At 34.3% G+C, this 25,449-nt stretch overlaps 1 protein-coding gene across 1 annotated transcript in view; it reads left to right on the top strand.

Moving 5' to 3' along the window:
- Positions 1-25,449, top strand: part of LOC115414757 (nuclear receptor coactivator 1-like) — a 120,359-nt gene that overhangs the window by 12,290 nt on the left and 82,620 nt on the right. Inside the window, 1 exon segment of the mRNA XM_030128048.1 lies at positions 23,887-24,109. The gene's annotated coding sequence lies outside the window, so the exon portion shown is untranslated.

Genomic DNA, 25,449 nt, shown 5'->3' with positions numbered 1-25,449 from the left:
TGTTATTGGAAGATGAGGGTAATAAATAATGACGCCTGTGTATTATTTAACCCCCCCCCCCCTTATCAAGCAAAAAAAATTACTAAAATAAAGTTAAAAAAAAGAATAATATATGGAACAAAATGAACAAAAACAGCCAAAGTAATAAATAAGTTTAATCAATGACAGTGTATGGACACACTTGGTTTATGCTCAATTAATAATCTATTTTTATTCATTTTTCTCTGTTTCTATATTTTTGAAAAATACCTGATTTTCACTGAAGAAAAGCAAAATAAAGAAGATAATATTACAATAAATGGTGATAAATCACTTAAGAAAGGCTAAATATAGGGAAAAATTCACTTCCAAATTGCCACTAAAGTAGCATTTTATGGGTTAAAAGTGTTTGTTGAAGGTTTTTTCAGAATATAAAGAGTTTTGTTCTCATAACTAATTTGATTTATTTGAGCTAACTGCAAATTATTTGGAAAAAATGCTGTCATTTTCACAATTTTAAGTCTCCATTCACCTTAAAAGCCCCCTGCTGAGTTATGTAATAATAACTACATGACATTTCTCAAATTGTTAAAGCAGTGTTTGCTTTATATACAACTTATGTGACAGGTGTCTTATCTACTTGACTTGTGTCTGAAAAATGTGTAAGAATATCACTAATTTTCAGGGTCATGTATTGATGTTATTTTGAAACTAGTAAGTACAGTTAGTCGTACTGACAGTATTGAGTCACTTTGCTGCATTCGTTGGCACAAGGGGCCATAGTGAATGTATTTACCACAGAAAAAGTGTTATTGTTTTGTTTATCACCTGTCTTCTGCTTAGATAGAAAGTGCTGCAATCTGAATATTTTTGTTATTGGAAGATGAGGGTAATAAATAATGACGCCTGTGTATTATTTATTCTCCCCCCCTCCTTATCAACCAAAAAAATTATTAAAATAAAGTAAAAAAAAAGAATAATATAAGCAACAAAATGAACAAAAACAGCCAAAGTAATAAATAAGTTTAATCAATGACAGTGTATGGACACTCTTGGTTTATGCTCAATTAATAATCTCTTTTTATTCATTTTTCTCTGTTTCTGATATAATAACCTTTGAATTTACTGTGATCTTTAATGAACATCTACATGATCAGTGAATTAACTATAGAAAAATACCTGATTTTCACTGAAGAAAAGCAAAATAAAGAAGATAATATTGCAATAAATGGTGATAAATCACTTAAGAAAGGCTAAATATAGGGAAAAATTCACTTCCAAATTGCCACTAAAGTAGCATTTTAAGGGTTAAAAGTGTTTCTTGAAGTTTTTTTCAGAATATAAAGAGTTTTGTTCTCATGACTAATTAGATTTATTTAAGCTAACTGCAAATTATTTGGAAAAAATGCTATTATTTTCACAATTTTAAGTCTCCATTCACCTTAAAAGCCCCCTGCTGAGTTATGTAATAATAGCTACATGAGATTTCTCAAATTGTTAAAGCAGTGTTTGCTTTATATACAACTTATGTGACAGGTGTCTTTTCTCTTACAATGCATCATCCTTTATCTACTTGACTTGTGTTTGAAAATGGTGTAGAATATCACTAAGTTTCAGGGTGTCGTATTGACGTTATTGTGAAACTAGTAAGTACAGTTAGTCGTACTGACAGTATTGAGTCACTTTGCTGCATCCGTTGGCACAAGGGACCACTGTGAATGTATTTACCGCAAAAAAAGTGTTATTATTTTGTTTATCACCTGTCTTCTGCTTGGATAGAAAGTGCTGCAATCTGAATATTTTTGTTATTGGAAGATGAGGGTAATAAATAATGACGCCTGTGTATTATTTACCCCCCCCCCCTTATCAAGCTGTTTACTGTCAAGCATCCGGTGTGTCACTCTAGGTTTACATAGCAAATCAGTGGTATCACTATCAGAGCATGGGGATTAAATAAAGCCAGGTGTGATCCTCCCATTCAGATCACCCTTGATGTTATGCAGCGGAACGTGCAGGAGCGCTCGTCTGTGCAAACCCCGAGCAGATTGGAGCCGGGGCTGGAGCTCGTGGCAGTGAACGGCGTAGTTTGTCCCCAGACTCAGGTTCTGGTGTGGAGCAGCAGCTCACACACACACACACACACACACACACCACACACACACACACACACACACACACGCACACACACACACACACACGCACACGCACACACACGCATACTGTCTTCAGCTGCTGTGAGTGAGCAGAATGCAGGAAAGAAGAGAAGAGCGGCGCTGCCTTCCTGCTGTCAGAGCAATGGCCTACATTCTCGCCTGGAAAAAAAAAAGGCTTGTGCAGCAGACTGTGAGAATTAGTGAGAGTAGAGAGGAAATGGAGGGAAGGAGAAAGGTAAAGGCAAAGAATGAGAGAAGCAGAAAGAGCACGTACAGCAAGAAATTGATAGCACTGGAGAGAAAACAGAGCAAAGAGAGTTGTTGTGGTTGTTGTGAGCGAACAGTCGAGCCCCGATGGCCCAATTTCTAAGATCAAGGCCACACCAGAGTAAGAGGAGTTGCAGTGTTTTTACGACTCTGTATTGAGTTTAAGGAGGCGGTTTTTGTTGTTGTTGTTTTTTTTTTTAAATGACTTTGAGACAAAAACCAAAGTAGATGCAACTTTTTTTTGTTACCCATAAAGACTAGAGGTGTGTTGGCAAGAATCTGGCGATACGATACAAATCACGATACGATTTATCATGATACTGTTAAAAAGGCAAATTTTTTTGTTTGTTTCTTCATTTTTTTTTTTTTTAAAGATTATTTCCTGGAAAAATTGAATTACACCAGAAATATGTACAAATACTTAACACATTTTTATTTGATCAGAACAGGATCTAATGCTGTATCATTAAATATTTCTAATTCTCCAAGTTTCCAAAGGAACTAACATCTGCCTCTAAGACAGTAAAAAGTGATTTTAGGATGCTTCAAATAACCATTATTTAATAAAACAGCATTAAATAATAGTAAATAGGATATAAACAATTAAGAAAACCAAAAACCAAAAATGAACCTCCACAATATCTGCATTTGAATATATGCCTAAAAATATCGATACAGTACTTTTTAATATCAATACAGTATTGTGAAATGAAATATCGCAATATATTGCAGAACCGATATTTTCTAACACCCCTAATAAAGACCCAGTGCTGCTTTTGTAGTCGTTCACACATTAATGTTTCCTGATGATGGTGATTGATCACCATTGATTATAAGATTATTCTTTGTATTTTGCATTTTTTCAGTGTAAATCATGTATTTTCCTATATTTAAGTCACTGATCGGGTGGATTTTCATTATAGATCTGAGTAAATTTGAAGGTTTATTATTTCAGAAACAGAATAAAGTGACTTCTTCAGCAAAGATATCAATAACTGATAGGGCTGCAACTAACGATAATTTTAATAATCAATTAATCTGTAGAATATTTTAATAACTAAGCAATTCATCGGATAAACACAAAAGACTCAATTCTCAAAGATCAGTATTTAACCGAAGTAATATATGCTGCTGACGAGTCACTAATGATTACATCCCTGCAATGGGTTCGATTATAGCTAGCGAGCACTAGCCTGCTACCTAGACTAGCAAGATATAGTCGTCAACCAGCTCCAGTAGGTAATGTTCGTCTGGTGGCCTGATAAATGGAGATGGATGAAAACATTATAATTATGACAATAGTGTCTAACTAGCTAGCAGGCTAAAGTAATCACGACACGTAGGATACCTTAAGCTAGGTTTATGTTCCTGTTGGTCACGACAGCCCCGTTTTCCCAAAATGTAGTGTCCTATGGGATTTTGGCCATTTGTTTAGCATATTTTTTCTGCAAAATTGTAACTTTTTTTTTTTTTAATAAAACACTACAAAGTGATAAAAACGGGAAATGAAAAAGCAATACCAGACAAACCTCAACTGGATGACTGGATTTTCAGAGTTCGTACAGGTGCTTGAAATCCTTGAAAATGCTTGAATTTCAATATTGTGTTTTGTAAAGTGCCTGTAATTATAACTCTGATTGATTGATTGATTTTTGATATTAACTCAAGCCAAAGCTACTCACAGAAAGGTGATACATTTTGAAAAATAAAACTTTATGTAAAAAAAGAAAATTCGTGGGTGTTCTCACGTCGACTCCAGGTATATTTTTATCTTAATCTTTGTTGCGGTGCGAGTGTGTCTGAAAAATGCCAAGTGGCTTCCCTTTTTTTTTTGGATAAAACTTTGTGTTCTCATTTAATTTGTAAACTTTTGGCTATTACAGAACATAATTTTAGATGTTTATAGCATAATATGATGTACATAATTGTGATAAAAAGTGAAAAAAAAAATTCTGATGATATGTATTCCTGTAAATATGTATTTTACCCCAGGGATAAGACGAAAATGACCCTTAAAAGTGCTTGAATTTGGCCTTGAAAAATGTGTCCGAGCCCTGGATTTTACCCGTTTCTGGAGAAGAAGTTTTTCCAGTCGACGGTTTAACAGCTGTTGGTGTCACACCTCAGATGTGAAGTGTGTAATGAACACCCGGTGGAGTGGAACCTGAAGGTGTCACCAGGATATTGGCGCGCTACTTGTCTTACATATTTGTTTCACTTCACCTCAGAATACTTCTGACTCGGTGTCGCAGGCGAGAGTCGGTCACTTTTATCTGCGGATGCTCTTTTAGAAAAGGATGAATGGCTGTGCGGGTTCAGTTCACTCAATCTGAACTAGAATTTGGACCCAAGCCTTTCACACACAGCGTTGCGTATAAATGCCAGCATGCCCCATCACCGTCAAAGAGGGGAGCTCAGGGGAAGAAGACAAGTATCTGTACCATGAGTTTATGAAAGAAGACACAAAATGCAGGTTGGAACATTTTTAACCCATAAAGACCCAAACATCCACCGTCGACCAAAAGCATCTGCTGATCTAAACTGTGTAATAACTGTCGATACATTAATCCTATCAATACGTGTGAATAATTGGTGTAGAATACAGTTAATTAATCTTTTCATGGTCATCAGATATGACCCATTTGGACGTTCAGAGGCTCCGTAGTTACCGTGGAAACACCGTCATCTTCTACAACATTGATTCACCAGTAAAACCCATGGAGTTGGATCAATGACAGTGGATCAAATTAACAAAATTGGGGGGAAAAAAAACATCCATAAAATAATAAATAATGTCAAAAATAAGCAAAAAAACTGACTAAAATAAAGTAAAAAAAAAAAAAAATAATATAAGCAACAGAATGAACAAAAACAGCCAAAGTAAGAAGTAAGTTTAATCAATGACACATGTGGTTTATGCTCTATTAATAATAACTTTTTATTCATTTTTCTCTGTTTCTGACATAACCTTTGAATTTACTTTGATCTTTAATGAACATCTACATGATCAGTGAGTTAACTACAGAAAAATACCTGATTTTCACAAAATAAAAAAGATAATATTACAATAAATGGTGATAAATCACTTAAGAAAGGCTAAATATAGGGAAAAATTCACTTCCAAATTGCCGCAAAAGTAGCACTTTATGGGTTAAAAGTGTTTCCTGAAGGTTTTTTCAGCATCAAAAAGAATTTTGTTCTCATAAATAATTTGATTTATTTCAGCTAACTGCAAATTATTTAAGAAAAATGCTGTTATTTTCACAACTTTGAGTCTCCATTCACCTTAAAATCCCCCTGCTGACTTATGTAATAACTACATGAGTCATGACATTTCTGAAATTACTAAAGCAGTGTTTGTTTAACATACAGCTTACGTGATAGGTGTCTTTTGTCTTCAAATGCGTTTAATTAGTTGATTATTTCATGTATATTTTGGGTTATATCCAGTGTTTTCCCAGGTTTCTCAGGTGCTTAGGGGTCATGGGAAAAGAAGAAAAAAGTTTTGAACCAACTGGACCAAAAAATTTCAGACTATTTTTATGGAGTTTTGTCTTTTAGTTTTGTTTAGTTTATTAGTTTATTGTATCGTGGACAATCCTAATTAATTAACTGTATCAATAACAGTAAAAAGACGCAGCTTTAGCTAACATGGCTGGTATCCTGCTGTAGTCCCTGGCTTGATGACAATAGGCATCCTAAAAATAAAGAATGTATTACATCACATTAATTAAACAGAGAGAGTTAAGACAGCTAAGAGACAAGATAAATCAATAAAGATAAAAAAGATAAAATAATTTTATTTGATGTTTCCATCCTCTTTATACTAATCCAGTTAAGTCACTTTAATTCTCCTCTATCTTGATCGGTTTTTGCGCTCATGAGTCTCTCTTCTCCATCCATGTAGATGAATGTAAAGTGCCGTCCAAAAAACAATTAGTTTGATTTATGACGCAATAATATGACAATAGAGCAAAATGTGAAAAAAATATATTCCTTTGATTTTGATTTTTTTTTTGTTATTTTACTACACATCTGCATTTCACATTATGTTGGACTTAAATCATTACAGTATGTAGATGAAGTAGTCAAGCATCCATGTTTTTGTGTCCACGCAGCTGTATTATTTCCAATAATTAGATCATGGCGGCCTATTATGTCCTTTTAGAGTTTTCTAGTAAGTTTTATAACGAACTAGCTTAAATCCCCGTGGATAAATCCGCTCCTCTAGCTGTGGGAACATTTCCCATTGGGAACTTGAATACACCAAGATATTAAAAATATCATGAATTATTATCCCTCCCCCAAATTTATCCCAAAAGACTTTTCCCTAATTGGAACAAAATGGAGTAGATTTTGATCATTTTTTCAATAAATTATTTTTCATATATAATTTTAACTGTTGTACTAAGAGTTGTGACCGCCACAGGACAACACTGATCACATGCATTGTCTTTGACGTTTCTGTCCCTCCCCCTGGCAACTGCTTAGCAACGTGAATTAAATCAGTCCTTCCTGACTTTAAAGAAAAAAGATATTTAATGTGGAGATGGGACTATTCCTCAACTGTAGGTACCAAATTGGCCAGTTAAAAACACCTCAATTTCTCAGAACCGCACAGACAGATGCTGTGAGACCTTCTAGTATTATGGTATAGATCAGCTTTTCATACTTGTATAACTCTAAAACTACCGTGTAAATCAGTTTTGCTGCATGTTCTGAAGCCAGACCTTTAGCTGACGGACCTTTTTACTTGTAATTGTTCACCATCATGTCTTCAACAAAAAGGCAAAACAAAAGCTTACACTAACTCTGCGAACTGAAACTGAACACTTAAGTGCAGACAGATGCTAAATTATCACAACAAATGGACCGAGATGAACACACCGTCTTCACTAGCATCCTGCGCTAGTGACCTAACCTGTAAAATACCATAATTACACTGATACACACACCATTTCCAACAAACATAAGCTGAGTAGAAATGTTGGACTGCACTGCTTTTTTTTTTTTCTTTTAATTTATTCGTTATGAGATCATATCACAAATTAAGATCGGTCATGATCTAAGACTATGAGATCGCATGGCTGTAACCACCCCAGTATATAGAGCATAACATTACGTGAACAACTCTGAAAAAGCTTAAAAACAAAACCACAACAGCTCACTGGGGAGCAACTACATCCATTAGATCTTGGGAACATCATTTTAATTAGTTGTGATCCTCTCCACATTGATTTCACATTAATTCAGCTTAGATGGTGGCCAGAGTGGTGTGGTTGCTGTGTGTAAACCTTCTATCGTATAAGTAGGGCTGTGTATTGGCAAGATTCAGGCGATACAATACAAATCACAATAGTAGGTTCACAATACGATACATCACGATACTGTTAACAAGGCAATATTTTTTGTTTTGTTTCTTTGTTTAAAAGATTTTTTCCTGGAAAAACCTTTAGTGCAGCATTTGGATAAGTGAAGTTTTAACACGCAGCTTTACCGGTACAAAAAACAAACAAACAAACAAATAAATAAGTTTTACAGACATTACAGTTTAAGATCCTGCCTAAATGTTTGTATTCTATTGCAACAAGAATACATAGTGTTCAGTCTCTGAATCATCCAACATCAGAACATTATTTTTGTGTATTCCCAATAAAAAACCAAACATTTGCCTCTTTCAGACAGTAAAAAGTGCTTTTAGGATGAAAATAGCATTATCAATTTCAAAAAACTACATTTATGACCAGCAGTATCACAATACTACTTTTGTAGTAAACAAACAACAGAACAAAATACCCATGTGAATATAGAAATATAAAAGTAAAATACCCATGTGAATATAGAAATAAAAGAGTAAAATACCCATGTGAATATAGAAATAAAAGAGTAAAATACCCATGTGAATATAGAAATAAAAGAGTAAAATACCCATGTGAATGTAGAAATAAAAGAGAAAAATACCCATGTGAATATAGAAATAAAAGAGAAAAATACCCATGTGAATATAGAAATAAAAGTGTAAAATACCCATGTGAATATAGAAATAAAAGAGTAAAATACCCATGTGAATATAGAAATAAAAGAGAAAAATACCCATGTGAATATAGAAATAAAAGAGAAAAATACCCATGTGAATATAGAAATAAAAGAGAAAATACCCATGTGAATATAGAAATAAAAGTGTAAAATACCCATGTGAATATAGAAATAAAAGAGTAAAATACCCATGTGAATATAGAAATAAAAGAGAAAAATACCCATGTGAATATAGAAATAAAAGAGAAAAATACCCATGTGAATATAGAAATAAAAGTGTAAAATACCCATGTGAATATAGAAGTAAAAGAGTAAAATACCCATGTGAATATAGAAATAAAAGAGAAAAATACCCATGTGAATATAGAAATAAAAGTGTAAAATACCCATGTGAATATAGAAGTAAAAGAGTAAAATACCCATGTGAATATAGAAATAAAAGAGAAAAATACCCATGTGAATATAGAAATAAAAGTGTAAAATACCCATGTGAATATAGAAGTAAAAGAGTAAAATACCCATGTGAATTTAGAAATAAAAGAGTAAAATACCCATGTGAATATAGAAATAAAAGAGAAAAATACCCATGTGAATATAGAAATAAAAGAGTAAAATACCCATGTGAATATAGAAGTAAAAGAGTAAAATACCCATGTGAATATAGAAGTAAAAGAGTAAAATACCCATGTGAATATAGAAATAAGAGAAAAATACCCATGTGAATATAGAAATAAAAGAGAAAAATACCCATGTGAACATAGAAATAAAAGAGAAAAATACCCATGTGAATATAGAAATAAAAGAGAAAAATACCCATGTGAATATAGAAATAAAAGAGTAAAATACCCATGTGAATATAGAAATAAAAGAGTAAAATACCCATGTGAATATAGAAGTAAAAGAGTAAAATACCCATGTGAATATAGAAATAAGAGTAAAATACCCATGTGAATATAGAAATAAGAGTAAAATACCCATGTGAATATAGAAATAAGAGTAAAATACCCATGTGAATATAGAAATAAGAGTAAAATACCCATGTGAATATAGAAATAAGAGTAAAATACCTATGTGAATATAGAAATAAAAGAGCTGGAAAAACAAAAGTGAACCTCTGCCATGTCTGCATTTGAATAAATACCTAAAAATATCGATACAGTACTTTTGAATATTGATACAGTATCGTGAAGTGAAATATTGCGATAAATTGCGATACCGATATTTTCTTACACCCCTACGTTTAAGGGAAATCCTTTATTTTACGTCATGGGAAATGAGTCAGGTATGAACATGTGATAGTGTAAATGCATGTGTGGAAACATACATCACAGCTCTGTAAATTAAGACAGTAAAATCTAATGTTGTAGTCTTCTCTGCATTTACCATCAGCATGTGTTTGGTGTTCACAGGTGTGTCTGTCAGTGAAACTACGCTGTTGAACTCGCTACAACTTCATTATTTGTTATGTCATAAAAACCTAATTAAAATGAATATAATACAACAGGTAAATTGGAAATACACACACACACACACACACACACACACACACACACACATCTAAAACTAAATTAGTTTCATTACTGACTAATATTGTCTAATTTATTGACAATTTGACAATATTGACAATATTATTTATTTAATATTGACTAATTTTCGTGACTTATCAGTTGGTTTTTTGGTTCATAAAATGTCAGAAAATGCTGAAAAATATCAGTCAGGTTTTCCATAGACGGCATCACATCCTTAAATATCTTGTTTGGTTCAGTACACTTATTTTGTACACTTATTTATTAGGGGTGTAATGGTGCAGAAAATTTTTGGTTTGGCGTGGGTTAATATATTATATGAGGGGTAACATATAATAATAATAGTGAATATGTCTGTAAATCAACATGATATTTACGTTCGTCGCCATGTTTATGGAATGACTTCTCGTGTCATCTCGCAATAAATAAATAAATCATCGCATTTGTGATTTAATGGAAAAACCGTCGTCACACACTTCTGTTTTTTTTTGACATTTAGTAAATATCGGTAAAGTTTTGCACAGATGTCCAACGGAAAAGCGACTAGTGATAGAAAAATATCGGCTAGTCGGTGATTAATTTCGTAGTTGACAGCTGATCAGTTTATTGATGACTCACTGCAGCTCTAATGTCCCACATGCATTGGGCTTTTAATACTACTATAACCATCCTGTCCTGTTTACTGCGGTACTTTACACCTTCTACTGGCTCAGGGCTAAACTTTTCAAGGTGAAATGTAAAGCAGTTAGATGCACATGTAGATTTTAACAAGAGAAAGCCTAAGGTTGCCCTCAATCAGGAGTTGAAAGGGAAGTAGTTGATTTATTGCACGGTTGCTGCAGAGCCGTGTGCCGTATCGCACTGGGGATGTCTAGACTGTGGACACTTAGAGGTGACAACCGCACGAACAGACAAGGATGTGGTATCGTTAAACATCCAGTCTAATGTGGTGCAAATGTATCTACTGTATGTAGTGTGGATGCTGCTAGTGCACCGGGGTTTAAACACGCTGCAGGTGTTTTCATTTCACAAGTTCACATCTGATTTTAGCAGGCACTGATGGGAATATTCTTCATCTGATGTTACCTCCAAGGCTGTTAAGTGAATATTAAGAGTTGTTCCATCATCCTCATCATAGTTTAAAAACTGGCAGTTAGATGCAGTATTTCATCCAGTCCTACATGAGCTGTTGATGAAGGAGCCCATAGACATAAGAGGTATTTTATAAAAAAAAAAAAAGTATTAGTTTTACTTTGTCCTCGGAATGTGTCACAATTTGTCAACACATTTATCTAGGGCTTGTTTGCTCTTCATACATGATGGCATTGCGTTGATGTTTCCATTAAACACACAGTTGCAGATAAAATTGAAATAAAATATTTTTAATATTTGTAGCTTATGAAAATATTGTGACAGTGGGATTTATTCTGGAGAGATAAAGTGTAACTGGGACAAAGGTGGTTACTGATGTGTTAAAATAGGAATAAAAAGAGGAAACTTTATGGGAAACACTGTGTATTGTTGGCTTTCTGTATGAACTCGGTGGATGTTCTGGTCTCTGTTTAGTCAACATGAACAGACAAAGAACCCCCCCCCCCCAAAAAAAAAAAAAAAAAATCCATCTTCCACAGTTGGGTTTTGTTTGTGCAAAATGAATATATGAATCAAAACATGATGGAAACACACCCACATATGCAAAAAGTAGCTTTAAAGTTGGGAATAAACGGTGCCATTTTGGACTATATTAGATGAAAGATGACTGATTGATTGATTGATGTCTTTATTTCGATCATGTAAATGACAGTTTAAAAACAGAAATGCGAACAAATAATAATCAAGAAAATGAGAACAAAACAAAACAGTAACTTAAAACTGCAACGTCTTAAGCCTCAAAATTTACATGAGCGAAACGAAGTAGGAAGAAGTCTAAACTGATCTAATCCTGCCTCTTCAAACCTTTCCATACTTACTGAAAACAACACTATCCCAAATTTATCAGCAATTTTGAAACATGTACATTTAGTCACTCATCCATATTACAACACATTCACCAACACATTGCAAAATTGATATCCAAATAACAACCAAACACCTTATGGAGTTTATTTATCAATGTACCTTTGGAAAATAATTTCTTTATGCCTATTTTTAAGAACAATTTTACTGGCAATTTGTTTTAGTTCTGCACTCAATCTATTCCACAGTTTAAGTCTCCTAACAGTTAGGGCTGTGTATCGGCAAGAATCTGGCTGTACGATACAAATCCCAATACTAGGATCACGATACGATATATCACAATATATCATGATACTGTTAAAAAGGCAATTTTTTGTTTGTTTCTTCTTTTAAAATGATTATTTCCTTGAAGAATTGAATTACACCAGAAATCTGCACAAATACTAAACACATGTTTATTTGATCAGAACAGATCTAATGCTATATCACAAAATGTTCCTGTGTTCAAACTGAAATTTGTTTTACAGACATTGCAGTTGAAGATCCTGTTCAAATGTTCATATTCTATTAGTTCAGAACTAACATCAGAACATTATTTTTGTGCAATCCCAACAAAAGAACTAACATTATTTAATAAAATAGTGTTAAATAATGATAAATAAAATATAAACAAAAAAGAAAAACAAAAAACCCAAAAATGAACCTCCACAATATTTGCATTTGAATAAATACCTAAATATAAAAATATTGATACAGTAATTTTTAATATCGATACAGTATTGTGTGAAATGAAATATCGTGGTATATTGCAGAAGCGATATTTTCTTACACCCCTACTAACAGTGATACAGAAGCTTTTCATTGCTGTATGCACACTTCTGACCTTTAGATTTTAAATTTTCCCTTAAATTCTAACCCCCCTCTCTTTCAGAAAACACCCTTAAACACGTCAGTTCAAGCCAAAATACAAACCCTACACTTTCTTGACAAAACTACCATCTCAGGTTGGCCTGTTTTCACGAGTCACAACCAGGTTTACGTTGTCCTCCCTGTTGGATTTTTCTGTACACAACAGGGCTTTCTCTGCCACTGTAAGGCTTAGGTGCACAGCCCAATGCATTGTGGGTACCACCAAAGCCAAATTAATGAGATTATCAAAACTACGTAAATCTACCTAATAGTTGTAGTGTGTCCCCAGGTGACCTCTGAATATGGTTACTTTTTTAGCTTCTTAAGTGTTGTTTATTTGTTATTTGCAGCCACTGTTCCACATTTTTGTACACACACGATGATAATGATCGTCCAGAATGATGTCACATTATACTCGGTCAAATTTACTTAGGAGAACCGCTAAATTCTTCGATACCAACAGCATATAAGCCCCTCATAAACCCAGGACAAACCCTGATAAATGCCACTTTTGTAACAGTGTGATCATTAGCTTGGCATCATTGTTTACTATATGTTACTATAGCAACAGAGATGCACTATATGGACAAAAGTATGTGGACATGTTGAATTCAGGTGTTTCTTTTCTAACAGGGGTCTGGGATACAAAACAATAATGACAAATGTCTTAATATAGTTTTGTATTATGATAAATACCATTGCATTGCGGTGGTTAGTATTGTTTGTAAGGAAATATTGGTTGGTTGTTTATAAACTATATGGACAAAAATATTGGGACACATCAATTTAATGGGAGATTTTTCTTCCTCAGTGAGATGTGAAGAAAGTAGATGGTTAGTTGTGATAGAAAATTATTATTTACAGGTAGAATTTAGAGGTAGAACATTTCAAATCATAAGCACAGGTTTCAAAAAACACAGTCTCTGCTGGAAAATCCATCGTTGCAAAGCTGAAAACAGTTGACTTCTTCAATACAGGACAGAGAAACTTCAACCATGCTGAATATGATGCATTGCAGTAAACCAGGGATGCATCGATACATTGGCCTGACATCAGTATCAGCAGATATTTGCTCATATCAGCCATTATTAGCATCAACATATATGTCTTTTCACGTCAGAGAATGAAAAATATTTTAGAAATTTAGAGATAGACATTTAAAGTCATGGTCATAGATAAAAAAAGCAGAAAACAAAATCAATATTCAGAGAAATTAAGTAAGAACCGTCTCTGAGGCATTTTGAGGCAATGCAATGAAACTAGATATAAACCTAAATATAAAACTATATTCTGACATTAGTCATTATTGTTTTGTATCACAGACTCCTGTTAGAAAAGAAACACCTAAATTCAACGTGTCCACATACTTTTGTCCATATAGTGTATAATTTAGGCACTGATGCTATGAGGCTAATGGTATAGTATATTTATAGCACCCCCAAAAATCTATCCTGTATATTTATGTATATACTTTCTACTGATTGTATTTCTGGTTAGATGCTGAACTGCATTTCGTTACCTTGTACTTGTACATGTGTAATGACAGTAAAGTTGTCTTAGAGCTGGAGACATGATGTGTCCCAATATTAAAGTCCATATAGTTTAGAAACATCATATTTCCTTGAGAAGAAAGTAGATGGTTAGTTGTGGTAGAAAATGATTTACAGTCAAAGCATGAAAAATGTTTTTTTTTTAGAAATTTAGAGGAGGAACATTTAAAATCATAGTCATGGATTTAAAAAAAAAAAAAAAAAAACGTTGAGAGTAATTAAGTAAAAACCATCTTTGACTCATTTTGGAAGCAAAGACAACAATTCAAACCAAAGTAACCAATGCAGTGATATTTATCCTAATATAAAACTATATTCTGACATTTGTCATTATTGTTTTGTATCCCAGACCCCTGTTTGAAAAGAAATACCTGAATTCAACGTGTCCACATACTTTTGTCCCTATAGCGTATGCAACCTGTGCTTATATGACATTTCATTCTTGCACTTTGACTTGTGTCGTAGCCTGAGTTTCAGTAGATGTTATCGTTGCACAGTCTGCATACATGTCGTATCCGTGTTTATAAGATCCCTGGACCTCTGTAAATGTACCCCACTGTGCGCAGGAGCCTTAAGAATGAGCGCAGAACACACTATTCATCAGAAAACCTGTGTTTGCAGAGCCAAGCATGTAAGGCCTGTTTGATTTTAATGCTTGAGCCTCCCCATGTACGAGTAATGTAAACTGAGCCGCAGCTGCGTCCTAGTGACAGCCATTCATATTTAACTGTATTTGAACATTAGGAATTGTACACAGGAAGCAGCACTGGTGATGCATGTTTTCTGTGCAAACTACTTGTGGGAAATATGGCTTACTGTAGAGGACGGACTAGAACAGATGATGCATTTATCTGTTTGCACAATCAAAACATTATTACTTTCAAGATCCATACATGGATTTGTTGCATAATTAAATTTCCAGTTTGGATCCATGTTGCTAAATTGATTTTGAAGGAAACAGAGAAAGGTAAAGGGCTCTGTGATCCGTCTAAAAGATGATATAACTATATTTTAATCATCTCACAATTTTCTCAAATGTAGACAAATTACAACCACGTTTTCTCTGGTTTCTCTGGCTTTAAAAGGCTATGTACAGTAGCTTTTTCTCTTGTTATCTGACTAGAAACTGCATTTTTACATCATTATCGACAGTATCTGGATTACAGAAACCTTTTCCTGGACATTCAGCTGCAGTGTTTCTCTTAATTTCATAGATTGTGTTACATCGATAAGAAGTCGGACAGTCTTCAGCATAATTTCTTCAGCAGCAAAACGATATATTTCACAAGCTTGGCAAGTCAATGTGGAAAAGTGAAGACTTTGGAGCAGGCAGACGCTAAATTATTGCTGTAAATGGACTGAAATATACTCCTTGGCCCAGTGACCTGCACTATTGATATTAATAGGTTAGTGCAGCACTGTAAAATGACGCACGTACACAGGTAAACACTTGACGTTTTTTCAATGATATGGTCTGTGTGAGTCCTCTGAAAAGTAGAGCATATGATGAAAAAGACTGGTCATGGTTTAAGAGAAATACCCAAGGATGGCCCAATTTTGATCTCAAGTAAAATAATAGCACAATAACATATAAATAATGATAACTGCAAATTTTCCTCTTTTTTTGTGCCTTTGTAAATCCGATCTGTAATGCACATGTATATGAAATTTCATTTTTTCAGGTTATTCACATCTTTTTGTTTGTTTGTAAATAAGTTATCTTTTATGCACTAAAACAGAGAAAAAGTTGGAGTTGTCATTATTTATAGGCTATTACGGTATTATTTTACTAATCTGATCCACTTCAGGTCAGGAGAAAACGCCTATGTAAAGATCTGCTTTTATGTCAAATATTTGAGTATTGTTATCATTTATTACAATTTTGATTTTATATACCTAATATTTGGAACCAATATTCACTTTTAAAGTCTTTGAAAAGGTTTGTTAAGCTTCTTTGGTTTATTTATGCAATAAATTACATACATTTTTCAAATCGGATTTTAAATTTTTTGTGTGTTTTTTGGCCTTCTATGTTGATATAGTAGGTTGAAATGAAAAAATAATAGGCAGATGAGATAGATGAAGTTGTGCTGGAAAAAAAAGATACCAAACATGGGTATAGTAAGTATTTCTTTATATAGTATATAAAGACAAACTCAAAAGTACTCAAAAACGGCCAAAATAGGCTCAGACCCCTAAGGGTTAAGAGCACTATATCAATAATCGCAGTATCGCCATATTGGGATATTATCGTGAGCCGTATATTGTATCGTATTGTAAGAAGGGGTGTGTATTGGCAAGAATCTGGCGATACCATGTATCACGATATATGATGATACTGTTAAAAAAGCAATTTTTTGTTTCTTTTTTTAAAAATTATTTCCTTGAAGAATTGAATTACACCAGAAATATGTACAAACACTAAACACATTTTTATTTGATCAGAACAGGATCTAATGTTATATCACAAAATGTTCCTGTGTTAAAACTAAAATTCTGTTTTACAGACATTACAGTTTAAGATCCTGTTCAAATGTTCATATTCTATTAGTTCAGAACTAACATAACATTATTTTTGTGCGATCCCAACAAAGGAACTAACATTATTTAATAAAAGAGTGTTAAATAATAAATAATAGTAAATAAAATCTAAACATAAAAGAAAATCAAAAATTGACCTCCGCAATATCTGCATTTGAATAAATACCTAAAAATATCGATACAGTATTGTGAAATGAAATATCGCGATATATTGCAGAAGTGATATTTTCTTACACCCTTAATTGTGAGGTACACCTGAGTTTCCCAGTCCTATTTACAGTGATGCAGTGCAGTAACATCAGTCTTTTAAGTGCACGCTCCTCACCTGGAAATGACAAATTTAACTTCAAGTCATAACTTCTCAATTATGTGAGCCCTGCACTTTCATTTGATGCCTGGATCCGCAGTCTTCTGTTATCTTTTACATAATTGCGAGGTCTGTTTGCTCTCTAATTGAGCTGCTGCCCTATATTTTGCTTGAGTCAATAGTCTGAGGTGGTTTACGTTTCCTTTGATAACTTCTAAAGAAACGTCCATTCAGCTCGCCTTTCTTCCTCTCTCCCACCTTGCTTTTCTCCTTTGGCATTCATTGGAATACAGGTCAACGAGGTGTGGTTTTTTTACCTCCGGTTAGCCTGTGACTGCGACAGCTATTTTTTGGCCAAGTGTGTGTAAAAGAAAAGCAGGATCGGTGACAATGCTCCTAACAACAACTGTGAGCGTCAACACAAAGGGCAAGGTTTTACTGACGAACACAAGACACCGATGCACTGTGAGAAATGAGTTTTAAGAAGGTTAATGTGTTTACATGTGATGGTTGTCTCGTATAATCCCGCCGTCTAAAGGCTGAGGGTGAGTAATTTGTCATTTTACCGTATTTTTGACATGAGTTCGATTAGAGAGCTTCAAATTAAAGGTTATGGTTGGAATCTGACTCGAAATGTGCCGCTATTGCTAGTGTTTTAAAGACCTGAGTAGAACCACAGAGAAACCACATGTTTTCGGACATTTGTTTTTTTACATGTTGCCCCATTTGAACCCTTAAAGACCCAAACGTCTAACCACAACTAAACACATCTACTGATCTGTAATACATGTAATACCTGTCGATTCACTAATCCTATAAATGCATGTAAATAATTGGTGTAAAATGCGGTTTGTCGTCTTTTCATGGTGATCAGATACGACCCATTTGGATGTTCAGAGGCTCCGTAGTTACTGTAGAAACACCGTCATCTTCTACAACATTGATTCACCAGTTAAACCCATGGAATTTGATCAATGACAGTGTTTTTATGGATTACTAAATAAAATACACAAAAGTGAATTAAAAAAAACCTGCAAAATAATAATGTGGACAGAAATTTACGAAAATCAAGGATAAAATAAGCAACAAAATGAACAAAAACAGCCAAAGTAATGAATAAAATGAACAAAAATTAATGATACAACAAAATAACAAGGAACGTGAACAAAATAATTTTGATAAATGACAGTTGATGGAGACACTTATTTTTATATATATTAGCCCACTAAATACAATGAATAAAAATGATTAAAAAAGCTGCAAAATAATTTAAAATGTGGAAAAAATAGCTAAAAATAGTTCTAAAATCAAGTAAAAAGGATCAAATAAGCAACAAAATGAGCAAAAACAGCGAAAGTAATGAATAAAATGAACAAAAATGAATAATAAATCAACAAAATAACAAGTAATATGAACAAATAAGTTTGATAAATGACAGTGAACGGACACACTTGTTTTTATATATATTATCAAATAAAATGAACTAAAACTTATTAAAAAAAACCTACAAAATCATAAATAATGTGGAAAAAATAGGCAAAAAAATGTACTAAAATCAAGTAAAAAGGATAAAATAAGCAACTAAATGAGCAATAACAGCCAAAGTAATGAATAAAATGAACAAAAATGAATAATTGATAAACAAAACAACAAGGAACATGAACAAAATAAGTTTGATAACTGACAGTGGATGGAAACACAGTTTACGTTCAGTTAATGATATATTTGAGTGAAAAAGTCACTTTTTCTTCAGTTTTCTCTGTTTTTATATAATAACCTTTGAATTTACTCTGAGCTTTAATCAATACCTACACGATCAGTGAATTAAATTTAGGAAAATACATGATTTACATTAAAAAAAAGCAAAATACAGAGAATAATGTTATAATATATGTTGATAAATCACTTAAGAAAGATTAAATAGAGAGAAGAATTCATTTGGGAACTGCCCTAAAAGGCGCTCTGGGTCGTTATGGGTTAAATATCAAATAGAAAATTCCTGTTTGTTGTCACCTGTAATTTGCTCTATAATTGTGGAGTGGTTATATCGTATAATTACAAGATAATTAAGTGCCGTTCCAATACACTTAGTTAATATCCGAGACTATCCTTAAATAAAAGGGTCAATGTGTGTTGTTCAATTAATTTAATATGTAATTTAACACTTAGTGGCAAGTGCAATATTTACACAGACAAATGTTAACAGAGGCGCAACAAGGCAGATCCTTTTCACTGCGCTGCGAAAAGGAAACCGTGATAATTATGGGATGCACTCAACTGTAATTATTCACCTACTCGGCTGTAATTAACCTCACGGCTTGAGTGAGTGCTGTCAAAGTATCACCTGATGTGTGGCAGCGTTTCAAGAAGGTGGACGTGACGAGGAAACCGGGGTTTGAACACCGGTACAAACACAGAAAACCGTCCCTTTAGTGCAGAAGATGTCGGTTTTCATGTCGTCTCTGGTTCTGGAGATGCAAACATGAGAAAGATCCTCCATTTTTCAGGTCATCCTGGTGTTTGACACTTGACACGTCCCCAGTGTGTCACAGAACACAACAACACAAAACTCTGAGGGTTTTCAGGATTTTGAAAACAGACTGCAGACATATTAGGTCAGGTGGTTACGTACACTTACCTCAGAACACATTTAGTACTGGTATCCAAGGATGGTAAAGGTGTTCTTGTTCGTGTTCTTCATCTTATTCTCATTGTTGTTGCTGCTGTTCTTCATGTTGTTGTTGTTCTTCATGTCATTCTTGCTTTCCTTTTTGCTGTTCTGCATGCTGTTGTTCTTCTTTATGCTGTTGTTGTTCTTCTTTCATGTTCTTCATGTTGTTGTTTTTCTTCTTGTTGTTCTTCATGTTCTTGTTCTTCTTTCATGTTGTTCTTCATATTGTTGTTCTTCTTGTTCTTGTTCTTCCTGTTTTTGTTGTTCTTGTTCTTCATGTTGTTGTTGTTCTTCTTCATGTTGTTCTTGTTGTTCTTTCATGTTGTTCTTCATGTGGTTCTTCTTGTTCTTCCTGTCTTTGTTGTTGTTGTTCTTCATGTTGTTATTGTTCTTTCAGGTTCTTCTTCATGTGGTTGTTTTTCTTCTCCTTCATGTTGTTCTTCATGCTGTTTTTGTTCTTCTTCTCCTTCTTCATGTTGTTCTTCTTGTTCTTCATGCTGTTGTTATTCTTCTCCTTCATGTTGCTCTTCGTGCTGTTGTTGTTGTTCTTCTCCATGTTGTTGTTTTCCTTCATGCTGTTGTTGTTCTTCATCTTCTTCTTCTACTTCTTCTTCTTTTTCTTCACAGTAGACAAGAGGTTTAGGATTCCTTTCCCTTTTTATTAATTAAAATGCGTGGTTTTTAGGAGTTGTAAAGAAAGACACAACTCATGCATTCATTACTGAAATACTACATTTATAAGAGCCTGTATGATATGATTTTATTGACATTTTACACTGAAATCCACTTTGCATCCTAAGGCAGTTTTGTACTTCCCCCAGATGTAAATGCATGTATACTTCACATTTAATACTTAATATACTGTATAACAAAAAAAAGCATTTATACAAATGAAAGCGTTAAACATATCCAACATGTTATTTGGCGTCATGCTCATCTTGGTTGTTTATGTATGGCAGCAAGTAATGCATAAATAATTCTAATGTTAAACTATGAAATGGCTGTTTTCTTCATTTTACAGTATTGAAACTAAGGCATAGGAGTTGTTGTTTTTGGTGCAGGCAATTCAATGCTTTCCTGAAGCATCTGGAAAAAACAAATGATCTCCATACGCTCCAACTTCTGACAAAATGAGCTTTTGGGATTATAATTAAGAAAGACCAGACTTCTGATTTTGGACTCTCATTGACCTTCTAGCTGATAACACATGCTTGCATGAGTAGTATGACCTTTCCACACATCTGCCCCATTTGTCACGTAGTCCTTGTACTTATTTACAAGCATTGATAGATGAGGCATAAAGACTGTCACACTGTTCCAAAACAAGTCAGCGATGGCCCCACTACTGAGGCTTACACTTTGGCTGAACTGAACTTGGTGAAGGACAGATTTAGAGTTTCCTCTTCTTTTTAAGGAATCAAAATTTTAGGGATCAAGTACATGAGGAGCCTGTGTTTTCTAGATAGACTGATCTGGCTGCAGGCTAGAAATTCCCATAGAAAAAGGTTTGCAATGCACATCCACGTATCGCATGGGGAATCGGTATCTTTAAACCCTTAATTCATATACTTGGCGTATTTTCTAGAAGCATCAGTTTAGTTTGTGCATCAAAGGTTACGTCCTGCCGTCCAGACATGATTTCTGTTTTTCAGTTGCATCTCTGTTAATGTGCTTTTACTTTACTTACAGTTTTACACACAAATCTTAACTTTTTTCCTGCCAGAGTGTTTTATTGTTAGTTACCAGCCGGTACCAGCCTTTTTGATTAGGGGTGTAAGAAAGTATCGGTTCCGCGGTATATTGTGATATTTCATTTCACGATACTAGTACTTTATCGATAAAATTGCACTTATTTTTCTTAAGACATTTCAGGTTTCTCATATTTGTTCATTTTTTCACATTTTATTGTGACAGGATAGTTTATAAATCTAAATACTTTCATAATATAATGACAATTTTTTCACATTAAACCGAGGAGAAATTTTAGGGTTGTTGTTAGTTATTATGGCTGCAACTAATGATAATTTTAGCAATTGATTAATCTGTAGATTATTTTAATAACTAATCAATTCATCAGATAAACACAGAAGACTCAATTCTCAAAGATTCGGTATTTAACCCAAAGTAATATAGGCTGCAGACAAGTCACTAATTACTACATTCCCGCAACAGCTTCGGGTTTAGTTAGCGAGCACTAGCCTGCTACCTAGACCGGTTATGGCTAGAGACTAGCAAGCTATAGTCTTCAGCCAGCTCCGGTTATAGGCTATCAAACCAGGGGTGTATGTATTAGTTCCAGTCAGTGATACGTAACGTTAGTCTGGTGGCTTGATAAACGCAGATGGATGAAAATGTTAAAATTACGACAGTAGTGTCTAGCTAGCGGGCTAAAGTAATCACAACTCGTAGGCTATTTTAAGCTAATGTTTACATTATGTTCACAGTAGTTACGGCAGCCCCATTTGCCCGAAACGTAATGTGCTCTGGGATTTTGGCAGTTTTTTTTGTCCATATTCAAGTTTTGTTACATAGGTAGGTAGGTAGATAGATAGATAGATAGATAGATAGATAGATAGATAGATAGATAGATAGATAGATAGATAGATAGATAGATAGATAGATAGATAGATACTTTATTAAACCTGAGGGAAATTCAAGTATTCAGCAGCTTTGCATACAGCACAAGAGGACAAAAAACAGACAGACCCAAACAAAATAAAACAGGTGGGTTAGTAACCGGGTTGACATTAAGGTTAGTATATATACTATAAAAGACACTTGCTAAAGAACGTCCTCTAAAAGAGCTTCCCGTACAATACTGTAAATAAAGACTTCTGTTTGTATTTACGCATTTCAGGGCAGTGATGTAAAGTATAACAGGGATTTAAGTGTAAATGGCACACTACGTTTCGGGCAAACGGGCTGCTGTAGCCACCGAGAACAGAATGTAAACCTAGCTTTTAAAAATCTGTCCGGTATCCGAAGCCTCAGCCATCTCTGTGTTTTCCTCTGTTATGCCGCGTTTCCACGACGTGAAACCAGCTCGACTTGGCTCGGCTCGACTCAGTATACCTGGAGACTGTTTTCATTACAAGATACTACCGACTTTACAGTACCTGGTCGTCGTAGCGATGCGGCGTGTTACTTCCGTGTCGTCTGTTCAGAGAGTCACTGATAAACTCGCTTGTTGCGTGTTGTCTCGTCTGAATTTTTACGTTGGCCACCAAAGACTGATTCTCCTTGACCGACCATGGTGTAGTTTTGGGCTGTTATCATGTGAATTAATGTACCGCTATATTTACTCTCCACTTCCACATCTGTTTTTTGTAAAACGGCGGGTCACAGATACAACTCTCTGACCAATCAGTGGTCTGCAGTGTTTACACGTCATGTTTTAGTATCTGGTCCCCAGTCCTGGAACCTCGGCGGAGATGATACCAAAAAAGTAGTACCGGGTACCAGATTCCAGGTCCTATTTCGTAATGGAAACACAAAAAAGGCCGAGTCGAGTCGAGTCGAGCCGATACCACGTAGTGGAAACGGGACATTACACAGCATGCACATGCCTCAATACTAAAATGCTCAAGACCCAACGAACTGACTGCCGAATTCATTGCCAACTGTTTTAAGAATTGATTTGGATCTATTTAATTGATTCGTTGTTGCAGCACTATTATTTATAGGTTATGATGCTAGTATTTACTTTATCAGATTGAGTTTTAGTTAATATTTTCTGTGTAATTTTTGCATTTTGCACATTTATCATGCGGGCCAGTTTTGGCCCACAGACCTTATGTTTGACACCCCTGTATTAGAATAGTCTTCAGTTATATATATTGATAGGGACAAACTTCAACGTCACATTTACTAGAAACTGCATTGCATTTATTCTTGTTTATTAGGATCACCACTTTGACGTCTTCCACATAAAACAAAAACAGGTGTATTTTTTTCAACAACTAACATCATCCTCTGTCTTCTCTTTGCTCAGTCTGAGGCCTGCAGGCTTCGCTCTGCACCTGGGATGGTGCCATGTGACCGAGCGGCCGTGGAGCCTTAACCCCACCACATCCCGCCCCACCATCTCCACTCTAAGCCGTTGGCCACCGCTGATCTCAGTCCCAGCGCCTCCTGCTTCCCTTTATCTTTGCTCTGAGCCTTGGACGAGGCCACCGCAGCAACCACATGACTCACCCACTGGAGCCCTAGATCAAGTAGGTACAAGTACATTCTGCCTGGTCCCAGTAGTGGAGGACTGCAATACACGATGTGGACAAAAGTATGTGGACACGTTGAATTCAGGTGTTTCTTTTCTAACGGGTCTGGGATACAAAATAATAATGATAAATGTTGTAATATGCTTTTATATTAGGATAAATATCATTGCATTGGATAGTTTGGTTTACATTGGTATTATCTTTGCTTCCAAAATACATCAGAGATGGTTTTCACTTAATTTCTTTCAACATTGATTTTTAAAAAAATCAATAACTATGATTTTAAATGTTCTACCTGTAAATTTCTAAAATATTTTTCATGCTCTGGCTGTAAATAATAATTTTCTACCACAACTAACCATTTACTTTCTTCACATCTCACTGAGGAAGAGAAATCTACTGTTAAACTTTAAGGAAATATTGATGTTTATAAACCATATGGACCTAAATATTGGGATATATTGTGTATACAGCTGTAAGATGTCCTGTTCATGCTCATTTGAGATATGAAAATCTATATTTTCTTGAAGTTTAATTAAGGTAGAACATTTAAAATTATATTCATGGATAAAAAAAAAAAAAAGCAAAATCAGTGTTGGAAAAAGATTAAGTAAAAAACCATCTCTGAGCCATTTTGGAAGCAAACATAACAATTTAAATCAAACTAACCGATGCAATGATATTTATCCCAAAATAAAACTATATTCTGACATTAGTCATTATTGTTTTATATCCCAGACCCCTTTTAGAAAAGAAACACCTGAATTCAGTGTGTCCACATACTTTTGTCCATAGAATGTAGATTAAAACCACAGTGGAGATATTATTCTGCGAATATTCTTGGTTATAGTCTTGTTAACGCTCTGTAACTATATGGTAGATACAGGGTTCAGACAGGTGCTTGAAATCTTTGAAAATGCTTGAATTTCAATGTTGTGTTTTCAAGATCTGGAAAGTCCTTGAATTTTAGTTAAAGTGCTTGCAAGTGCTTGTAATTCTAACTGTGATGTGATTTTTTTTATTTTTAATATTAACTCCAGGCCAAAGATACTTACAGAGGGGTGAAACAGTTTGAAAAATGTCAAAAAAGAAAATTAGCAGGTGTTCTCAGGTCGACTTCAGGTACATTTTTATCTTAATCTTTGTCTTGGTGCAAGCGTGTCTGAAGAACGCCAAATAGCTTCCCTTTTTTTGGATAAAACTTTCTGTGCTCCTTTCATTCCTAAACTTATTGCTATTATGAAACATAATTTTAGATGTTTATAGCATAGTAGAATGTAAATCACTGTGATAAAAAGTGAAAAAAACATTAATCCTGAGTATATGTATTCCTGTAG

The sequence above is a fragment of the Sphaeramia orbicularis genome, chromosome 24 (genome assembly GCF_902148855.1).
Source record: "Sphaeramia orbicularis chromosome 24, fSphaOr1.1, whole genome shotgun sequence".
NCBI classification, from domain to species: Eukaryota; Metazoa; Chordata; class Actinopteri; order Kurtiformes; family Apogonidae; genus Sphaeramia; species Sphaeramia orbicularis.
Note: the sequence above shows the minus strand (reverse complement) of the source record. Positions and strands in the feature narration are given on the sequence as shown.